Here is an 18234-nt window from a genome sequence, read left to right on the forward strand (position 1 = left end):
GGGGTGTGGAAATCTAAAAAAATCCTTTACTTTACCAGAGAATAAGACTTGGTATGGAGTCATTTAAATTTTAAGACCTGTGGCTCTTAAAGAGCCTGAAACCCATTAAATTTTAATGGCTAGTATAAATGGGGAGCTGTAGGGACCCCTGATGGTTTGGCAGAGATGCAGTTAAAGTTCCTCTTGCTAGCTTTCTGTGAAGACGAAACCTCAGAAAAGCTTTGCCCTAACCCTAACCCTAACCCTCTGCTGTTGCCGGCTCTCCCTTAGGTACTAGAAGTGACTTAGTGGGAAGGGGAACAAGGTGACTGATACAGTCAGGTGAACTTTCTATTAGTATTGATGGAACATCAACTTTATTCTCTGGAATTTCATGTAGTAAAGCGGTACAAACAGCTGCTTTCTCTTTCATGACCATTTATTTGCTGTATAACTTGTTCATGCTCTTTTCTTTAAACCTTTTATAGTTGAAATCTTACCTGTTGGGTCTTTAATTTTTTTAGGATAGTGTCTGCAGCCTTTTCTCAAGTTTTTCACCGTGAATTGTTGTGTGTCAAACTGGACAAGGTATCTTATTTGAAGCTTCATCATTTGAAAAATTGGAGGTAAGGAGTGTATATCTATATATATATGTCTTTATTTCTGTAGTTATTAGAACAACAGCCTTTTTTGAAATCTAATCTGTATTGCTGTTAACATGTTTGTTTATCTTATCCCCTCACTCCCATCCCTTTTGTGCATTGAATAGCAAGGATGAGAAAATAAAAGATGTCCAGGTAACCTCAGATGTCCAGGCCCTAATTCAGGACCCTAAGGAGGTCTTTGTAGATTTCATTGTTTTAATTAGAAACCTCACCAGCCAACGGAAGGGTAATTTAGCAGTTGATTTTGAATTAAAGGAGCAAATCCTACCCAGGTTCCAGACACCCAGTGGTTGTGGCTCGAGCTGGTAGAGCTTCAAAGACCTGCCCTCAGGAGTAACTGAGTGTGATGTGTGCATATGCTGATCTTCCAACTTCCTAGTTTTTGTTGTAATTTTTCTTACAGGTCCGTGTTCAACAACCAAGTTGTATAGATGATAAATCTAGTATTATAAACAAATACGGGTATAATTTTTTAAATGGTAGCATCATTCTTGCTTTGAGCCATTGATAGATCTGTTTCAAGAAAGACGGTATAATAATATCACCTTTGATTTCTATCTAGATAGTTTGTTTTTCCACCTTATACAAACGTTCCCACTCTTTTAAAACATCTGTTTCCTAGTATAATAACATGTGTGGGTGTGTGTTGTGAATTAAACACTGGACAAGATGTTATGAGGCCTGTTTTATAAACTTAGCTTTTTTAGCAAATTTTAAAATCCCTGTGGCCTTCAGTTACCTTCTTGTGTAAAACAAGGGGATTGTACTGAGGTTGGATTCAGGGTTTCTCAACCTTGGCACTATTGACATTTGGGGCCAGATAATTCTTTGGTGTCAGGGGCTGTCCTATGCCTGTAGGATGTTGAGCAGTGTCCTTGGCCTCTGCCTACCAAATGCCAGTAGCATCTCTCTCCACTATGACAACTAAAATTGTCTCCAGACATTTCCAAATGTGCCTTTTTGGGCAAAATCATCCCCAGTTGGGAGCCACTTGGTTACATGATGCGTAGAGTTCCTTCCAACTTTCTATTTCTATTGTTTTTATTTCAAAAAATCCTATTCTTTGCAACCTAGCTTAAATATCATCTCTTCGATGAAGCTTTCCTTCATGCTCTTTTTCCTTGTCTTATTTTAATTGTTTCTGTATCTGACAACTTATTATAAAACTTAATCCCACTCTACTCTGTCATTGTGTTTCTTTGAGGGCATGGGTCTTCTCTACCTCTAAGCTGCGTGCTCAGATTTTGTTAAATGAATGAACAGTGGATTTGGGAGGATTATCAGGTTTGTCATTGTTAAATAAATGATTATAAATGATATTTTTGTTCATCTTTCTTACCTTGGAAATTCCCACAGTTTGTGATCTTGAATTTCTGGGTTTAGGAAACTGATTACTTAAAAAAATCTTTTTAGAAGGCAGGAACCTCCAGTAGTATGTGAGGGAGCCACACAAAACACATTGAGGCTGCATTTGAGAAAGATAAAGTCACACAAAAATTCATAACATAAAGAGATGTTTTGGCTTTTATATCCAGATGTTTCTCAACTCCATTTGGTTAATTAGAAAGCTGCCATCTATTCAGATAAAAGTAAAATGGAAAGGTAGTAAATATTCTTTCTTACATAACCTATAATACCTTGCTATATTGTAAGTCAGTATTTCTCATAGCAACCCACAATAAAACAAAAAAATAAAAAACAAACAACACATTTAAATCATGATTTAATACATATCCACACCTCAAACAAGTTTTTTGAACCACTGTTGACCATTACTGTGTATAAAGCACTCTGATACTTTCTATGACATTTCTTTTTTTTCCTTAAATACTTGTCATCACCCAATAAATTTATTACACAATTCACTAATAGGCCACAACTTACCATTTGAAAAACACTGTTATAAGTAATCTCTTTAATAAAATGTGGATATGATCTGCCTCTAGCATGTGTTACCAGTCAGTTGTCCTGTCTTTCTTTTTAAATAATGCCATTTAAGAATTGACCTAATGAAGACCTTGGAGGGAGGGACGGCAGGCCAAGAGAGCGGCACCCGGGTCTGGTGCCGAGCCTGAGCCCGCCGGACGGGAGGCAGCCCACCCGCAGCCTCGACCTTGGCCCTGCCAGCATGGCTGGCTGGACCATATGGACTGAGACCCAGAGCTGGGGTAAGGATGACATCAAGAAAGTGATGGCAACCATTGAGAAGGTCTGGAGATGGGAGATGTCCTGGGTGACTGTGGGCGACACTTCCCTTCATATCTTCAAGTGGGTGCTAGTGGTGGATCCCCAGGAGGAAGAGTGACAGAGGGCAGGTGGGGGTGCAGAGAAATCCTCAGGCCTAGAGTGGCAGGGCAGGGGCACCAGTCCCCGGGCGCAGGGTGGCCCTCCTCATCCTGCTGGATCTCCCTGAGAACCATAATCAGTTTCCATTCGGGAGGCTCCCTGCAAAAGGGCACCGAGCCCAGCCCTGGGGGCATCTGCCAGCCCAGCTGCCCTGTCACTTGCCAGACCACCAGAAGGGGTCCCAGAGGATGCTTGGCCCCCATGGCTGGGCTAAAGAGAGCAGTCCTGGGAGCATTACTGCAGGCAGCACTGATGAACCCCAGTACTGACCAAGGAGGATTCTGTTCCAGAATTGCTGGAGGCTGAGGCCTTTGGAGTTTACCCTGTCTTTGAGCTAGTGCCGCCTGTCTCCAGGGCAGACCAGGGTGACACAGAGGACTCAGAGGGCACCCCCTCCCCCTACTCAAGCACATCTGCCCAAATGCCCCCGACCCCTGAGAAGCCGGCCTGTCTGTCCTGTTGCCTGAGGAGCCCCTTTGGCTTTTTACAAATAAACACCCTTTTGTTTTAAAAAAAAAAAAAAAAAGACCTTGAAACACCTTGATTCCCAATTAATGTAAAATCCTGTATTTTGTCATTTATACTAAGTATTTAGTGTGCACAAGGCACTGTTGGTTTTTTGTTCTCAAGATTTACAGTGATAATACCTAGAGGAGAATAAAAAGTTAAAAAACATTATTTCAGGTGTTCATAGTGGTAATAAACGCATGACTTTTTGGGCATTTAGGAAGGGGAGAAAGCTGTGGTGATTTAGGTCACTGGGAGAAAGTTAGCATGAATGTGGGGTGGATTTCGCATTGTCATATCAGAGATCTGAAAAAGCTATTACATGTGGTAGAAAACAGCATTCATGTAGGTGCCCAGGACTTTTGCTCATTTTTTGGGTAATGTTTAAGATAAAGTAATTGAGAAATTAAAAAGTAAGAAAAAATATGGTAAAGTGCTGAAAATATACAGATAAACAGGGTATGTTAACTCTCCTGTGGTTATAAAATGAGGTTCAGTCAGGAGATTAATTAGAGACTTGTGTCTCTGGTCCCTCTGATATAAGGCATTATTTGCCCCCAAATGATAAAGTTAACATTGGATTATTAGGTTTACTGGGATGAAGGTATGGTAGTTCCCCCCCTTTATCCACAGGGAATACGTTTGAAGATACCCAGTGGATCAGATAGTACCAAACCCCATAATACTATGTTTTGTTTTGTTTTTAAGATTTTATTTATTTATTTGACAGAGACAGCGAGAGAGGGAACACAATCGGGGGAGCCAGAGAGGGAGAAGCAGACTGCCCGCTGAGCAGGGAGTCCAGCGCGAGGCTCGATCCCAGGACACCGGGATCATGACCTGAGCCGAAGGCACACGTTTAATGCCTGAGCCACCCAGGCGTCCCTACTCTGTTTTTTTCTGTATATAACCTGTGATAAAGTTTGTAAAGTAGGGACAGGAAGAGATTAATAGTCATAAAATAGAATATTTATGACCGTATACTGTAATGAAAGTTATGTGAATGTGGTGTCTCTCTTAAAATAGCTTATTTTGGGGCACCTGGGTGGCTCAGTTGGTTAAGCAACTGCCTTCAGCTCAGGTCGTGATCCTGGAGTCCCAGGATCGAGTCCCACATCAGGCTCCCTGCTTAGCAGGGAGTATGCTTCTCCCTCTGACCTCTCCCCTCTCGTGCTCTCTCTCATTCTCTCTCTCTCTCAAATAAATAAAATCTTGAAAAGAAATAGCTTATTTTAGGGGCACCTGGGTGGCTCAGTCGGTGAAGCGTCTGCCTTTGGCTCAGGTCATGGTCCTGGGGTGCTGGGATTGAGCCCCGCGTTGGGCTCCCTGCCCAGCCGGGAGCCTGCCTCTCCCTCACTTGTGCTCTCTCTCTCTGTCTGAAATAAATAAATAAAATATTTTTTAAAAAAAAGCTTATTGTACTGTACTCACCCTTCTTATGATGATGTGAGATGATAAAATGCCTGCCTGATCTACAGTGGGATGAATGGCGTAGGCACTATGACATAGCGTTAGGCCACTGTTGACCTTCTGATGCTATGTTGGAAGGTGGATCCTCTGCTTCTGGACTGCAGTTGACCACGGGTAACTGAAACTGCAGGAGGTGAAACCACATGTAAGAGGGGACTATCGTAGTTTCTGAATGATGGGGAGAGAGAATGCTCATCTGTCAAAATAAGCCAGTAAGGTTACTGTTCTTTATATAAATTGCTCTTCATGGAACAGAAATGGGTTATATTATAGTCAGCATTTTTTTAAAAAGATACTTATTATTTTGGCCGTACAATTTAAAGTTTCCTACGTGCTTGCAGGGCCTGGGCTTCATCCTTTCTTCTATAAATAGATGGGGGCTCAGGATGCTACGTCACAACCAGGTGTGCTTCAAAAGCCTTAAGAAAACAAATGGTGGGTTATTTTTTTATTTTTCTGGACTGCTGCTCTCTTCTTGGGATAATGTAGAATTTAGTTACTGTAGAAAATACTTGTGACCTAAAAGAAAAGAAGATGATTCAGCTTGTGATGGTACTTGGGAAGGAACCACCTGCCCTAAAAGTGGTCTAGCCTCCTGTGTGCTGTTACCTATAAGCACCAGAAGTCTTGAGTTTTTGTCATGTTTCCATACTGAGTTAGGAAGTTAGCAAAAGGATAACTAATTCCTCATTTTGTCACTTTTCTAGACTACTGAAAAGAAGGTGCTTTTAGAGCTGGAGATGTGAATAAGACTCCTGTGCCAGAGATCATAAATCATCTTGAGGTAAATTTTTTAAAATTAAGTAGATTGTTTTGTACAGTTTTAATTTTACAGAAAAACTGGGAGGATAATACAGAGAGTTCCCATATGCCCAGTACCCAGTTTCTTCTATTATTAATAGATGACCTTGGCATGGTACCTTTGTTACAGTTAATTAACCAATATTGAAACACTGTTATTAACTAAAGTCCATAGTTCACTCCCTTTTCCTTTTTAACTAATGTATTTTTTCTGTTTTAGGATCCCACCGGGATGACGTTTAGTTGTCATGTCTCCTTAGGCTCCTCTTGCTGTGACAATTTCTCAGACTTTCATTGGTTTGATGACCTTGTCAGTTGTGAGGAGAACTGATCAGGTATTTTGTAGAATGTCCCTCAATCGGGATTTGTCTGATGTTTTTCTCATTGTTAGACTGGTGTCCTGGGTTTTGGGGAGGAAGACCACAGAGGTAAAGTGCCATTCTTATATTCTTGTCACATCACGTCAAGAGTACATACTGTCATCATGATTTATCACTGTTAATGTTGGCTTTGGTCACCCGGCTGAGAAGGTTTATGTCTGCTTTCTCCATTCTCCACTCTAATGTTACTTTTTTTTTTTTTTAATTCTCTTTTGTACTGTGTTGTTTGGAATGAAGGCACTGTGTAGTCGCCACTTAAGGAGTCGGAAGTTATACTGCATCTCCTTTCGGGTGTTCTACATAAATTATTGGGAATTCTTCTGAATGGGAGATTGTCTCTTCTCCCCTATTTGCTTATTTATTTAGTCATTTCTTTGTATCATTAGAGGTTCATGGATAATTATTTTATACTTTGGGTCATATTCCTTTACTACTTTATTTTGTTGCTTAAATTTTTCTAGCCTTGGCCATTGATGAGCTCTTTTGGTTGGCCCATGTGTTACCTTAACATGCCCCCATTGTCATGGGGTGGGGTTCCTTTTGAGCACTTCCTTACTTTCGGGCATTGTAAGATACTCCAGACTTATCCTAGGATGTGTATCCCCTGTTTTAGTTCTAGAATCAGCCATTTCTCCTCAAAGCCCTGGTTCCTTTTATTAGAGAATGCTAATGTTATTAGAAATCAAGATCTGAGTACTAGGTAGGCTCACTGCCACTTTGGGGGGGGGGGGTGTTTCTAGGCTCTGTTAGCTGAAATCCCACGTATACACATCCCACGTATCTGTATATTTATGCATGTCTATACATGTTTCTCTGTATCTGTTTTTATATATTTATATCAATATTAAGCTAAACAAGAGTTTTTACTGATGTCTTCAACCTAATCCATTACCACATGCATCATTCTAGCCTTCTCTCCTTGCTTGTTTGTAACCTGTCCCAAACAGTGAGAAACCTGGCTCTCATCATTCACCATCAATGTACTTAATTGTTCACTCCTGGTATATATATATATATATATATAATATATAGATGTATATCAGTTTTGTTAACTTCTACCTCTATGGGAAACAGCTTTATCAACCAGAGTGCATTGCCTATGTATATTTCCTTTTGCCTTTACTTTAGTCTTACAAATGCCACTCATTTCCAAAATTATGTAGGTCAGCACCTTTCCCCCCCACCCTCTGGAATGACATTGTTTCATGCATTTGTAATACAGTTAGATTACATCATATGGTGTCTGTTCCTTCCTGGGATCCCCTGACCTACTAAATGATCTTAAATTTGCATACTTTAAGGCTCACTCTTGGGGCGCCTAGGTGGCTCAGTTGGTTAAGCGTCTGACTCTTGATTTTGGCTCAGGTCATGATCTCAGGGTCATGAGACTGAGCCCTGCATCAGGCTCCGGGCTGGGCATGGAGGCTTCTTAAGATTCTTTCTCTCCCTTTCCCTTGCTCCTCGCCTCCTCAAAAAGAAAAAGGGTTCACTCTTTGTATTATAAAGTTCTATGGGTTTTGACAAGTGCATGATGTCATGTATCTACTATTAGAGTATTATACAGAATAATTTCACCCCCTTAAAATTGCCTATGCTTCATCTATGAACCCTCCCCACAAACCCCTGGCAACCACTGATCTTTTTACTGTCTCTATAATTTTGCCTTTTCCAGAATGTTGTTGAGATATTTTTATAGTAGGAAACCTTTGATTTTTCTAACCTAGATACCGTTTTTTCCTACCACCAATCAGTATTCCTAAATGAACAAAATATTTCTAGTAAGAATCAAGGCCTTCCCATTTCTTTTTTCATATACCACTCTATAAGGGCATTTTGCTTTATTTTTTAATATCCTACTTCTTTGGGGCACGTGGGTAGTTCAGTTGATGGACGATGCGGCTCCTGATTTCGGGGTCATGAGTTTGAGCCCCATGTTGGGCGTAGAGCTGACTTAAAAACTAATAATTGGGGCACCTGGGTGGCTCAGTCAGTTGGGCATCTGGCTCTTAGTTTTGGCTCGGGTCATGATCTCCTAGGTTGTGGGATCAAGCCCCGTGTCAGGCTCCCCACTGGGCTGGGAGTCTGCTTCAGGATTCTCTCCATCTGCCCCTCCCCACTGCTGGCTCGAGCTCCCTCCCCGCCCCCCTTCTCTCCAAAAAATAATTTTTTTAAAAAAATAAAGAGTAAAAAAACTAATACTCATATCCTGCTTTTTTGTTACCATACTCAGAATTGGGAGAAGATCCCAAGTACCTTTATTTTTATTTTTGTTGGGGAGGTCGTGGGAGGCAGCAGGAGTGGCACATATCATGGGTTCTGTAGAGGTGGCAGCTAGCAAGCAGATACTCACTGGGGAGGACGGGTGCTCATTTTAAATTTAAACTGAATATGGGGGCGCTTGGGTGGCTCAGTCGGTTAAGTGTCTGCCTTCGGCTCAGGTCATGATCCCAGGCGGGCTCCCTGCTCAGCCCGGAGCCTCCTCTCTCTGCCCCTTCCCCTGCTCGTGCGCTCGCTCGCGCTCTCTCTCTCTGTCTGAAATAAGTGAATAAAATCTTTTAAAAAAAACAAAGACAAAAAATAAACTGAATATGCTTCTATCTGTTTCTGGGGGACTATATTTAACATGAAGATGCTTTTGATTCTTTTAATATAAATATTGATCCGTAGTATATCTCCTTTGAGAATATAGTAGAATGTAAGATAGATGCAACGAATATGTGACTGTTTCAGAATGGTTTCCATTATAATCAAAATCCTATGGGACGATTGTCTTAGAAATCATTTGGAAGGCTCATTTAGGGGAAATAACAAGTATCATATTCCTATCCCTTGCTTGTTATTTAGTTGCACCTTTACATATGCATGAAAAATCTTGAAATTGGAACCCTTACCTGTACCAGTAAAAGATCATTAGTTATGCTCCACTACTGGCCACTTCTTGTTGCTGCTTACCTAAAAGAATTTACTATCTAGTACAAAAACCCTTTCTATTTTATAATCAGGTTTTGATTTAAACTGTCTTTAAGAGTTTTGACATCATCAGAGTCTTACGATGTAGCCAGAAGTATAGGAGAATAATGTTTGTTTCCTAGCTTTGCTGCTTGTTGACTCTGTGACTACAGGCAAATTATTTACCCTCTCTGAGCCTCACATTTCCTCATTTGTAGAATGTGGATGATATTATTTGCCTCTCCTGTGGGATAAGGGGGGTTAAATGAGACAAAGCACTTAGCCCGGTGCCTGGTACATACATATGGCTCAATAAATATCATCTAAAACCAAAACTTCCAAAGCAACAAGAATATGGGTGAAAATTCCAAAGGTTTATATGAGTATACATGTTTTTGTTCAGTGGTTATTGGCTGGGCCAGACTAATCAGAAAAATGAATGATTCCTTTCCTTAAAAGTTCTCTCAAGGCCAGGCTAACTTTTCCTCAAACCTCAGCAGTGTTCACCTCACCAAACTTAAGATGCTAGCAGCGGCTGTCAGCCTGAGATACTGTTGTCTCTCTAGGGACCACCTGGGGGCGCTTCTGGCATTTTACAGGCCAGGATGCTAACCACCTTGTGACACATGGGGCAAGCTTGCATGATGAAGCATTATTGTACCCCAAATTACCGGATCAGTAGCCGACTGTGGAGACACACTAGACTAGACTGATACAGTACTGGCTTTAAACCTTTTATGGAACACATTGCAGGGGGCACAGACCCTGCTGGTACGCCAGTGGGTGAGGCAACCTCAGGCCTCTGTGTCTGGGACGGCCTAGGGAGTGTGGGCAGTAGGCAGGCTGGAAAGTACGTGTCCCTTCTACAGGGCGCAGCCGTGCCTCAGCTGTAGCCACTTGCCTGCTATTGCTGTAGCTTCTCATTTTTTCAGAGAGAAGTTGGGTATCCGGGTTGTTAGGTACAATTTCTCTATTTTAAAGTGTGGCTCCGGGCACCTGGCTGGCTCAGTCAGTGGAGCACGTGGCTCTTGATCTCCGGGTTGTGTGAGTTTGAGCCTCACTTTGGGTGTAGAGATGACTTAAAGAAATAAAGAATCTTCAAAAAAAAAAAATGTGGCTCAGCTTTTTTCTTTAACACTATTGAGGTCAAACCAAGCAGATCAGTGGGCTGGATTTGGCCTATAGACCATTGGTTTGTAACCTCTGCTATAATTATTTTAGGAAGTGAGCTAAAATGTGGCAGAAGTAAACACTCAGGCCTATAACCGCACAACCCTGCATATTTGCTGATCTCAGAAAGTATTTGCTGTGGAAACAAAGCACTAGGTGTGAGGTCATTTTCTAGAGTGCGGAGAACGGCAGCATCAGAACAGAGCTTTGGGGGAGCTTTCTCTCTGTTTGGGAGGAGGAATTCTGTTTGAGAAATCCCAGTAGCTGCTTTCTGAGGATCAGAACCCACTGCGCCTTGTGGTGCTGGCACTCCTGAATGGGGGTGGGGGTAGCTGCACCCCTAGAAGAAGGCTCAGAGTGATTCCACTGCTGAGCCTAGCGTCTGGGCCCCCTACTCTCCATCCTGCCCTCAGAAATTGGGAGTTGCCCGCAAAGCTGACAGACCACAAAGGCTCCACCCTGTAGAACTTCTTGGTTTATGTGGCTTTAGAACCCTATGACGATCGTGGGGTTTATGCCTTTAGTATTTCTTATTTCTGATCTAGGGTTACCGCCTACACAGCTCCACAAGCCACAGCTGTGGCCATCTGTGCTTTAGTGGGGGTGTTTCAAGGGTGTCCCAGGAGTTAGGTCACAGCCCAGCCTAGCCAGCACAGTTCAGATACTGCTTGAGTCCTCTGGTTGGTTTCAGATCATCACTCATCACTTTAGAATTGTATAAAAAGAAGCAGCCTATTAAAAGGTTAAGAAACAAAGTCCATATCTATTAAGCATAGTTGTTGCATACATTGATAATATCTGGACAGGAATAGATGGTGTGTTTTGATGTGCATCACCTCGAAATCTATAATATAAGATACTATAGGCCAATGTTTCATCTTAGTTGTATTCTGTGGGATTACATGCAAAAACGTAGTGTAGTACTTTATTTTAAAACTTTGTTTTTTAGGGAAACAGGCTCATCTTACTGGCTAGAATACTTTCTATTTGTAAACTATCTGTTTTAATCTCTCAGCAGAAAGGAAATTGCTTTTTTTAAAGAAGAATTTTAACATGTTTTTAATCATCAGGAAATTATTCAGAGTGTTATATATTGCGAAATACTTAATGATTATCCATGTCAGTTAGTGCTTATGAAAATGACTGTATAGGGCAGAGTGCTAACCACTGTTCAGATTACATACATAATCCTTTAAAGAGAAGACATTTTCATATTTGCTGTGAAAAGTAGGTCTGCTGTTAATCATCTTTTCAGGGGACGCCTGGGTGGCTCAGTTGGTTAAGCGTCTGCCTTCGGCTCAGGTCATAATCCCAGGGTCCTGGGATTGAGCCCCACGTCGGGCTCCCTGCTCAGCGGGGAGCCTGCTTCTCCCTCTCCCTCTGCTGCTCCCCTTGCTTGTGCTCTCTCTCTCTCTCTGTCAAATAAATAAATAAAATTTAAATAAATTTTAAAAAATCATCTTTTCAGATGGTAGCCATCTTTGTGGGTAAATTGTTGGCTTTGATTTTAAAGATGATTTTTAATATGTTTTTTTCAAAAGCAAGTATTTGTAACTCTTAAGGGCAATTTTTTTCCTTTTAGCTCTGCCTCTTATATGTCCTACAACAGCTTATTTATACAAGGGTTCTTTGCACCCCTCTCAGCCCTTCACTTCCCACCCCTGTAACCCCCTTTTTGGATGATAAGTTGATGGAGGTTTCTTGTCTTTTTTTCCCCAAAGAAAGGCGCTCATTCTCACCCTACTGGCAGTGTCCTTGATACCTACCAGTGACATAGTGGAAAGAACACAGCCTTTGGAGAAGGCAGGCTTGGATTTGAGTCGTGATTCTGCCATATGCCCATTCTGTGAGGTGGTTTTCTTATTTTTTAAATTTTTTTATTTTTTTAAAGATTTTTATTTATTTATTTGACAGAGAGAGACACGGCGAGAGCGGGAACACAAGCAGGGGAGTGGGAGAGGGAGAAGCAGACTCCCCGCCGAGCAGGGAGCCCGATGTGGGGCTCGATCCCAGGACCCTGGGATCATGAGCTGAAGGCAGACGCTTAACCGACTGAGCCACCCAGGCGCCTGGAAGTTGTTTTCTTATTTGTAAGCTAGAGATAATCACAGCTACCTTGGAGGGCACAGTTGTTCAGTAAATGGTATCTGATAGCAGTAGTGGTGAAATTAATGGTAACTTTGGCATTGGTGGCTCCTGAGGTTTTAAAGGTGGACAGAGCTGGCGGAGAGCTAGCAGCTCCCAAGAGCTCAGAACTGGACAGAACCCAAGCTCTTGCTTGACGCCTGAAGCGTCTTTGTTTTTGTTTACCCTTGTCGCCTTTTCTTTTTCGTAAGGAGGCAGTTGTATTATCCTTATATTTTAAAGGCTTGAAATTAGGGTTGAGAAATGAATAAAACAGTTCTTTGGAGCCACTAGAGAAGCTTGAGTTAAGCTTTTGGGTGCTTCAGAAACTCTTTTTTTGACGACAGTTAAATAGCTAGCAAGTGTTCTGAATATGGTTAGCCCCTCAAGTATTGAAGTATCATTTCCTAGTGGGAAAGTTGTCATCATTTCTGTAAATACAAACAGATTTGATGACTAAGGTCATTCTTACCATTAAATTCAGTGAATTCCATTTTTCTTTTCTATTTCACCTAACAAATGTTCATTGAATACCTAGTCTGTGCCAGACCCTGTGCCTAATCAATTGTATACCCTCAAAGGAGATACTGAATTATAGAATCTAAGAGTTGTAGGTCTTAGCCTTTTAATTGAATGCAAATCCTAAAGCCTTAGAGCTACCTGCAGGTAGCTGCTGACTACTTGAAACGTGGCCAGTCTGAATTGTGATGTGCTGTTCGTATAAAATGCACACTGGATCTCAAGGACCTCGTTGGAGAGAAATATGTAAAATAGCTCATCCGTGATTTTTATATTGATCATATAGTTAAACAATACTATTTTTGATATATCAGATTAAATAAAATATATTGAAATTTCACCTTTGCTTTTTCCTTCAGGTGGCTACTAGAACATTTAAAGGGACTTGCATTATATTTTTATTAGACAGTGCTGTCTTAGACCTTCAGTGACTTGGCAGGGTTATTCATCTAGGACTCCTTTGGCTAGTGCAAATTATAGATCACCTTACTGTGAAAATGGCAGATGATGGTTGTTTTGATGAAAATGGTGGGTAATTCAAACAGGTTTAAAGATTTTATTTATTTGAGAGAGAGAACATGCAAGCTAGAGGGAGAGGGAGAGAGAATCTGAAGCAGACTACTCGCTGAGCGCAGAGTCTGACGCAGGTCCCTATCTCACGACCATGAGATCATGACCTGAGTTGAAACCCAGCGTTGGCCACTTAACTGACAGAGCCACCCAGGTGCCCTCGAACAGGTTTGAATTGACCCTAAGGACTAAAGTTAACACTAAGGACTTTGAAATAATGTACATTTTAAATTAAGCCTGGATTGTTAATCTGGTAGAAAAAAGCTAAAATTAGCTTTTCAGATATCAGGGATATTTTAAGAGTAGAAAACTGGAAAAACATACTCAAAGATTGAGTAGCTTAAATCTATTTTCCCTTTTTCCTAAGCATTCACAAATTGTTCTACAGAGGTGATCGCTGATCCCCCAGTATTTTATTGGGGGTGTGTATAGGAGGTGGGGGACAAGGTTCGTCTATATATAATTACTTTATTAGGTAGATTGGTTTGGTATAGTAAAAGTGACTCTTCATTATGTAATTAATTATTTAACAGACATTTGAGCAAGTATGAGCTCAGGCTCTGGAAATGCAGGGGTGAACAAAGCATAGCCCTTGAATAGAACTACAGCCTTTTTGTTTTTGTTTTGTTTTGTTTTGACTTTTTATTTGGAAATAATTCCAGAAGTACAGAGTTGCAAGAGTAAAAATTTTTACAAAGAGCACCTTATATCCTTGATCCATATTCGCCTATTAACACTTCCCCTGTTGGCTTTATTTGTTCCCTCTTTCTGTGCATGTACGTGTGTGTGTGTGTACAGGCACACGTGTACACGTACATGGTATATATTCTTTTCCTGAATCATTTTGAGAGTAAGTTGTCATACCGTTTACCCCTAAATATTTCACTGCCTTATTTCCTAAAACTAATGTAGTCTCACATAGAACCATAGCACAGTTATCAATTCAGTAAACTTAGTAAGTTCAATAAAGTAAACATAATGGAATACTTTTCATAATCTACCATCTTTCAATTTTGTCAATTGATCCATTTTTTTGTAACATTTTCCCCAGTTAGAATAGGACCCAGTCTAGGATTAGTTATTAGATTTAGTTGTTATGTACTCTCTTTCCTTTAATCTGTGATATTTTTCTTGCCTTTTTCTTTTATGACATTGGCATTTTTAAGATAACATTCTCACCCTGTCTCCATCCCTCCTCTTTTTTTTTTTTTAAATAGAACATTTATCATTTTGGCTTTGTCTCTTTCCTCATAAGTTTCGGGTTCTGCATTCCTTTTTTTTTTAAGATTTTATTTATTTGAGAGAGAGAAAGAGCACAAGCAGGGGGAATAGAATGCAGAGGGGGAGGGAGAAGCAGGTTCCCCACTGAGCAGGGAGCGTGACGCAGGACTCGATCCCAGAACCCTGGGATCATGACCTGAGCCACCCAGGCGCCCCTCAGGTTCTGCATTCCTGACTGGAATACTGTAAAGTAATATGTTTTCTCAGGGTGTCCCATCTAGAGGTGTATGTTGTCCATCTTTCCCTCATTGATGTTAATTTTGATTAGCTAATCGTGATACTGTTTGATTTATCTACTGTGTAATTCCCCCTCCCCCCCGCAACTAATAAGCAGTTCTTTGGGGGAGATACTTGAAGACCATTCATACATACTACTCTTCATGCAAATCTACTCCTAGATTTAGCATCCATTGATGATTTTTTTTCTTGAAGCAGTCTGTACTGTGATATCAGCAAAATGATGATTTTTTAAGGCTTCAGCACTCCTTGCATGTTTACCAGTTGGATTCTACTATAAATAAAAGTCCTCCCTTCTCCATTTATGTACATGTGTATTTAATACTGATAGCGACTCATGGGTTCCTGTTTTTTACAGGCCTGTAATTCATTACTGTCCTTAATTATTTTGGTACTCAAATTGTCACAGGTTTGGCCAGTGGGAGCCTTTTCACACTGGCTCCCAGGTCCTTAGGACAAGCTCCCATCATTTCTGAGTACTTCCCCCGCTCTGTGGTGTAACAGCATGTTCTAGGTAGAGCTACAGTTTATATGAGAGACCTTCAGATACACTGGTGGCTTCAGTGTTGTGTGTTCAGTGCGCCTGTGAGGATAAGCACAACCTGCAGTGAAAGCACAGTGGAGGGTCCTCTAGCACGGTGTGGGTAGAGGAGAGGCATGGCGGTAGGACTCGGGGAAGGGGGTTGTCAGTGGAAGCCCCCTTAGAGGAGGTGCCATCAGTACCAACGTGTGCAGGATCGATGTGGCTTCGAGAAGCAGTGGGGAGGGAGGAAGAAAAGCATCTCAGGCAGATGGATGATCATGGTCTCATGCCCTAGGAGGAGGTAGCACAGGACAGCCATGCACAGGATCACACCTGGCTCTGTTCCTTTGGGATGCAGAGTGGAGGGGGCATGATCAGATCTGCATCTTAGAACACAAATATTCTGGCTGTGATGTGGGAGGAAGGCAAGACCAGAGGTGAGAGAGCAGCACGAAGTTGGAGCCATAATGTTGATGAGAGTATTCAAAAGTGCCCCGAATAATAGTAACTAATGCTGACTTACTAACGTTTGACATTTAAATTTTACTACAGCCCTACTATTATTTCCATTTTATAGGTGAAATTTCAAAGGTGTAAGGATTGAGTATTTTCTTAGACACTAACAAATGGCAGAACTGGGGTGGAAACCATGACCACTTCGTTTCACCCTGTAGTTGGTTGTGCAAGAATGGGAAGTCAGGGATCACACCCTCGTTTCTTGTAGTGTTACTGAGTGAATAGTGGTAACATTCGCGGAGAGAACAGAGAGCATTTGGGGAAGGGTTGTGGTGAGGATTTCCTTTTTGAACATATTGACAATTATCTTTGGGCATATCCAGATGGTGCTCTGTAGTAGGCAGGTGGCTATATGTGTCTGGAGTCTTGGAGAGAGCATGATGTTCAAGATACCAATTTGGGAATCATCAGCCTTTAAATGTTACTGAATGCCTACTAGTGGATATGATCACTGGTTAAAAGGATGTAGAATGAAAAGAGGAAGCAACTTAGGGCAAAAACCAGACAGACGTTAATGGGACAAAAGAGGTGGGAAGAAACCAGGCTAGTATGTTGTCAAAGAGGCTAAAAAAAGGAGCAATCAGTATTGTCAGATGCTGCAGAGATAAGGGGGCATAGGGACCAGAAAATATATCCTCTGGATTTAGCAGCAGAGAGATTGTGGTATTTCAGTGGAATGTTGATAAGAGCCAGATTAAAGCAGACTAAGGAATGAATTGTAGGGAGAAGAGTACAGGGTGGACAGAAAGCCCATATATGTACCAGTCATATTCCCCCACATTTTAATTTTTCTTCATGTTCATTAGATAGCTTTTGTGTTGTGGCTGGAAGTCATTAAAACAGTCACTGATGGCTTTTTTTTTAACCTGTGGTTAGGCAGAGTCTCATAGGTATGGGCTTTGTGGCCACTTGGTAGACAAAAAGAGTGTACATAACTCTTAACAGTCTTAGCTTGGAAGGAAGAGGAGAGCAAGCCAGACGCCCAGTGAAAGCTAGCAGTTTGTATGCAAAATGAAATCAAGTTTGAGATTACATGATGATTGTTAAGTATCTATTTAATTATAGACGAGCAAAAGTAATTCAGTATTTTCCTTAAATATCTTTATTTCTTCATTTGTTTTTCAAAGATTCATTCAGTTTTTTTTTTTTTTTAAAGATTTTTATTTATTTATTTGAGAGAGAATGAGAGAGAGCATGAGAGGGGTTAGGGTCAGAGGGAGAAGCAGACCCCCTGCCAAGCAGGGAGCCCGATGCGGGACTCGATCCCGGGACTCCAGGATCATGACCTGAGCCGAGGGCAGTCGCTTAACCAACTGAGCCACCCAGGCGCCCGATTCATTCAGTTTTTAAAAAAAATTTTTTTTACTCAAGGATAGTGGACTTACAATGTCATATTAGAGGTATACAACAGAGTGATTCAACAATTCTATACATTAGGAATGCTCAGTACAGTAAGTGTAGCTACCATTTTTCACGATACATCATTATTACAATATTGACTGTATTTCCTACTCTTTTTATCCCTGTGACCTATTTATTTTATAACTAGATGTTGGTACCTCTTAATCCCCTTCATGTATTTTGCCCATCCCTCCTCCCCTCTGGCAACCACCAGTTTCTTCTCTGTGTTTATGAGTCTGTTTCTGTTTTCTTGCTTGCTTGTCCTTTTTTTTTGTTTTTTTTTAGATTCCGCATGTAAGTGAAATCATATAGTATAGGTCTTTCTGTGATTGGTTTATTTCACTTAGCATAATACCCTGTAGTTTAATGTTGTTGTGAGTGACAAGATGTTGTTATTTTTTGTGGCTGAGTAATACCCCATTGTGTATATATCCCACATGTTCCTTACCATTCAGCTATCAGTGGACACTTGGGATGCTTCTGTAACTTGGCTATTGTAAATAATGCTGCAGTAAAAATGGGGGTGCATGTATCCTTTCAAATTAGGGTTTTTATTTTCTTCAGGTAAATACCCAGCAGTGGAATTACTGGATTGTATGGTAGTTCTGTTTTTAATTTTTTGGGAAACCTCCATACTGTTTTCCATAGTGGCTGCACCAATTTACATTCTCATCATTAGTGCATGAGGGGTTTTTTCCTCCACATCCTCGCCAACACTTACTTTTGTCTTTTTGATATTAGACATTTTGACAAGAGTGAAGTGCTAATTCATTTTGATTTTGATTTGCATTTTCCT

The 18234-nt window shown here is 41.0% G+C and overlaps 1 protein-coding gene and 1 pseudogene across 4 annotated transcripts in view; both read left to right on the forward strand.

The window, feature by feature from the left end:
• The first annotated feature begins 502 nt into the window (after nt 1-502).
• The window catches only part of TAB3 (TGF-beta activated kinase 1 (MAP3K7) binding protein 3), a 56622-nt gene continuing 38890 nt past the window's right edge, over nt 503-18234 (forward strand). For all 3 annotated transcript variants that reach the window (XM_078064657.1, XM_078064659.1, XM_078064658.1), the window contains exons 1-3: nt 503-605; nt 5675-5751; nt 5989-6103. The gene's annotated coding sequence lies outside the window, so the exon portion shown is untranslated. The remainder of the gene's footprint in view (nt 606-5674; nt 5752-5988; nt 6104-18234) is intronic.
• LOC144380499 (B-cell CLL/lymphoma 7 protein family member C pseudogene) lies at nt 549-4607 on the forward strand (annotated as a pseudogene). Its single transcript, XR_013444678.1, has 2 exons — nt 549-605; nt 2644-4607. The product of XR_013444678.1 is annotated as a B-cell CLL/lymphoma 7 protein family member C pseudogene (transcript).

This window comes from Halichoerus grypus, chromosome X (assembly GCF_964656455.1).
Source record: "Halichoerus grypus chromosome X, mHalGry1.hap1.1, whole genome shotgun sequence".
Classification (NCBI taxonomy): Eukaryota; Metazoa; Chordata; class Mammalia; order Carnivora; family Phocidae; genus Halichoerus; species Halichoerus grypus.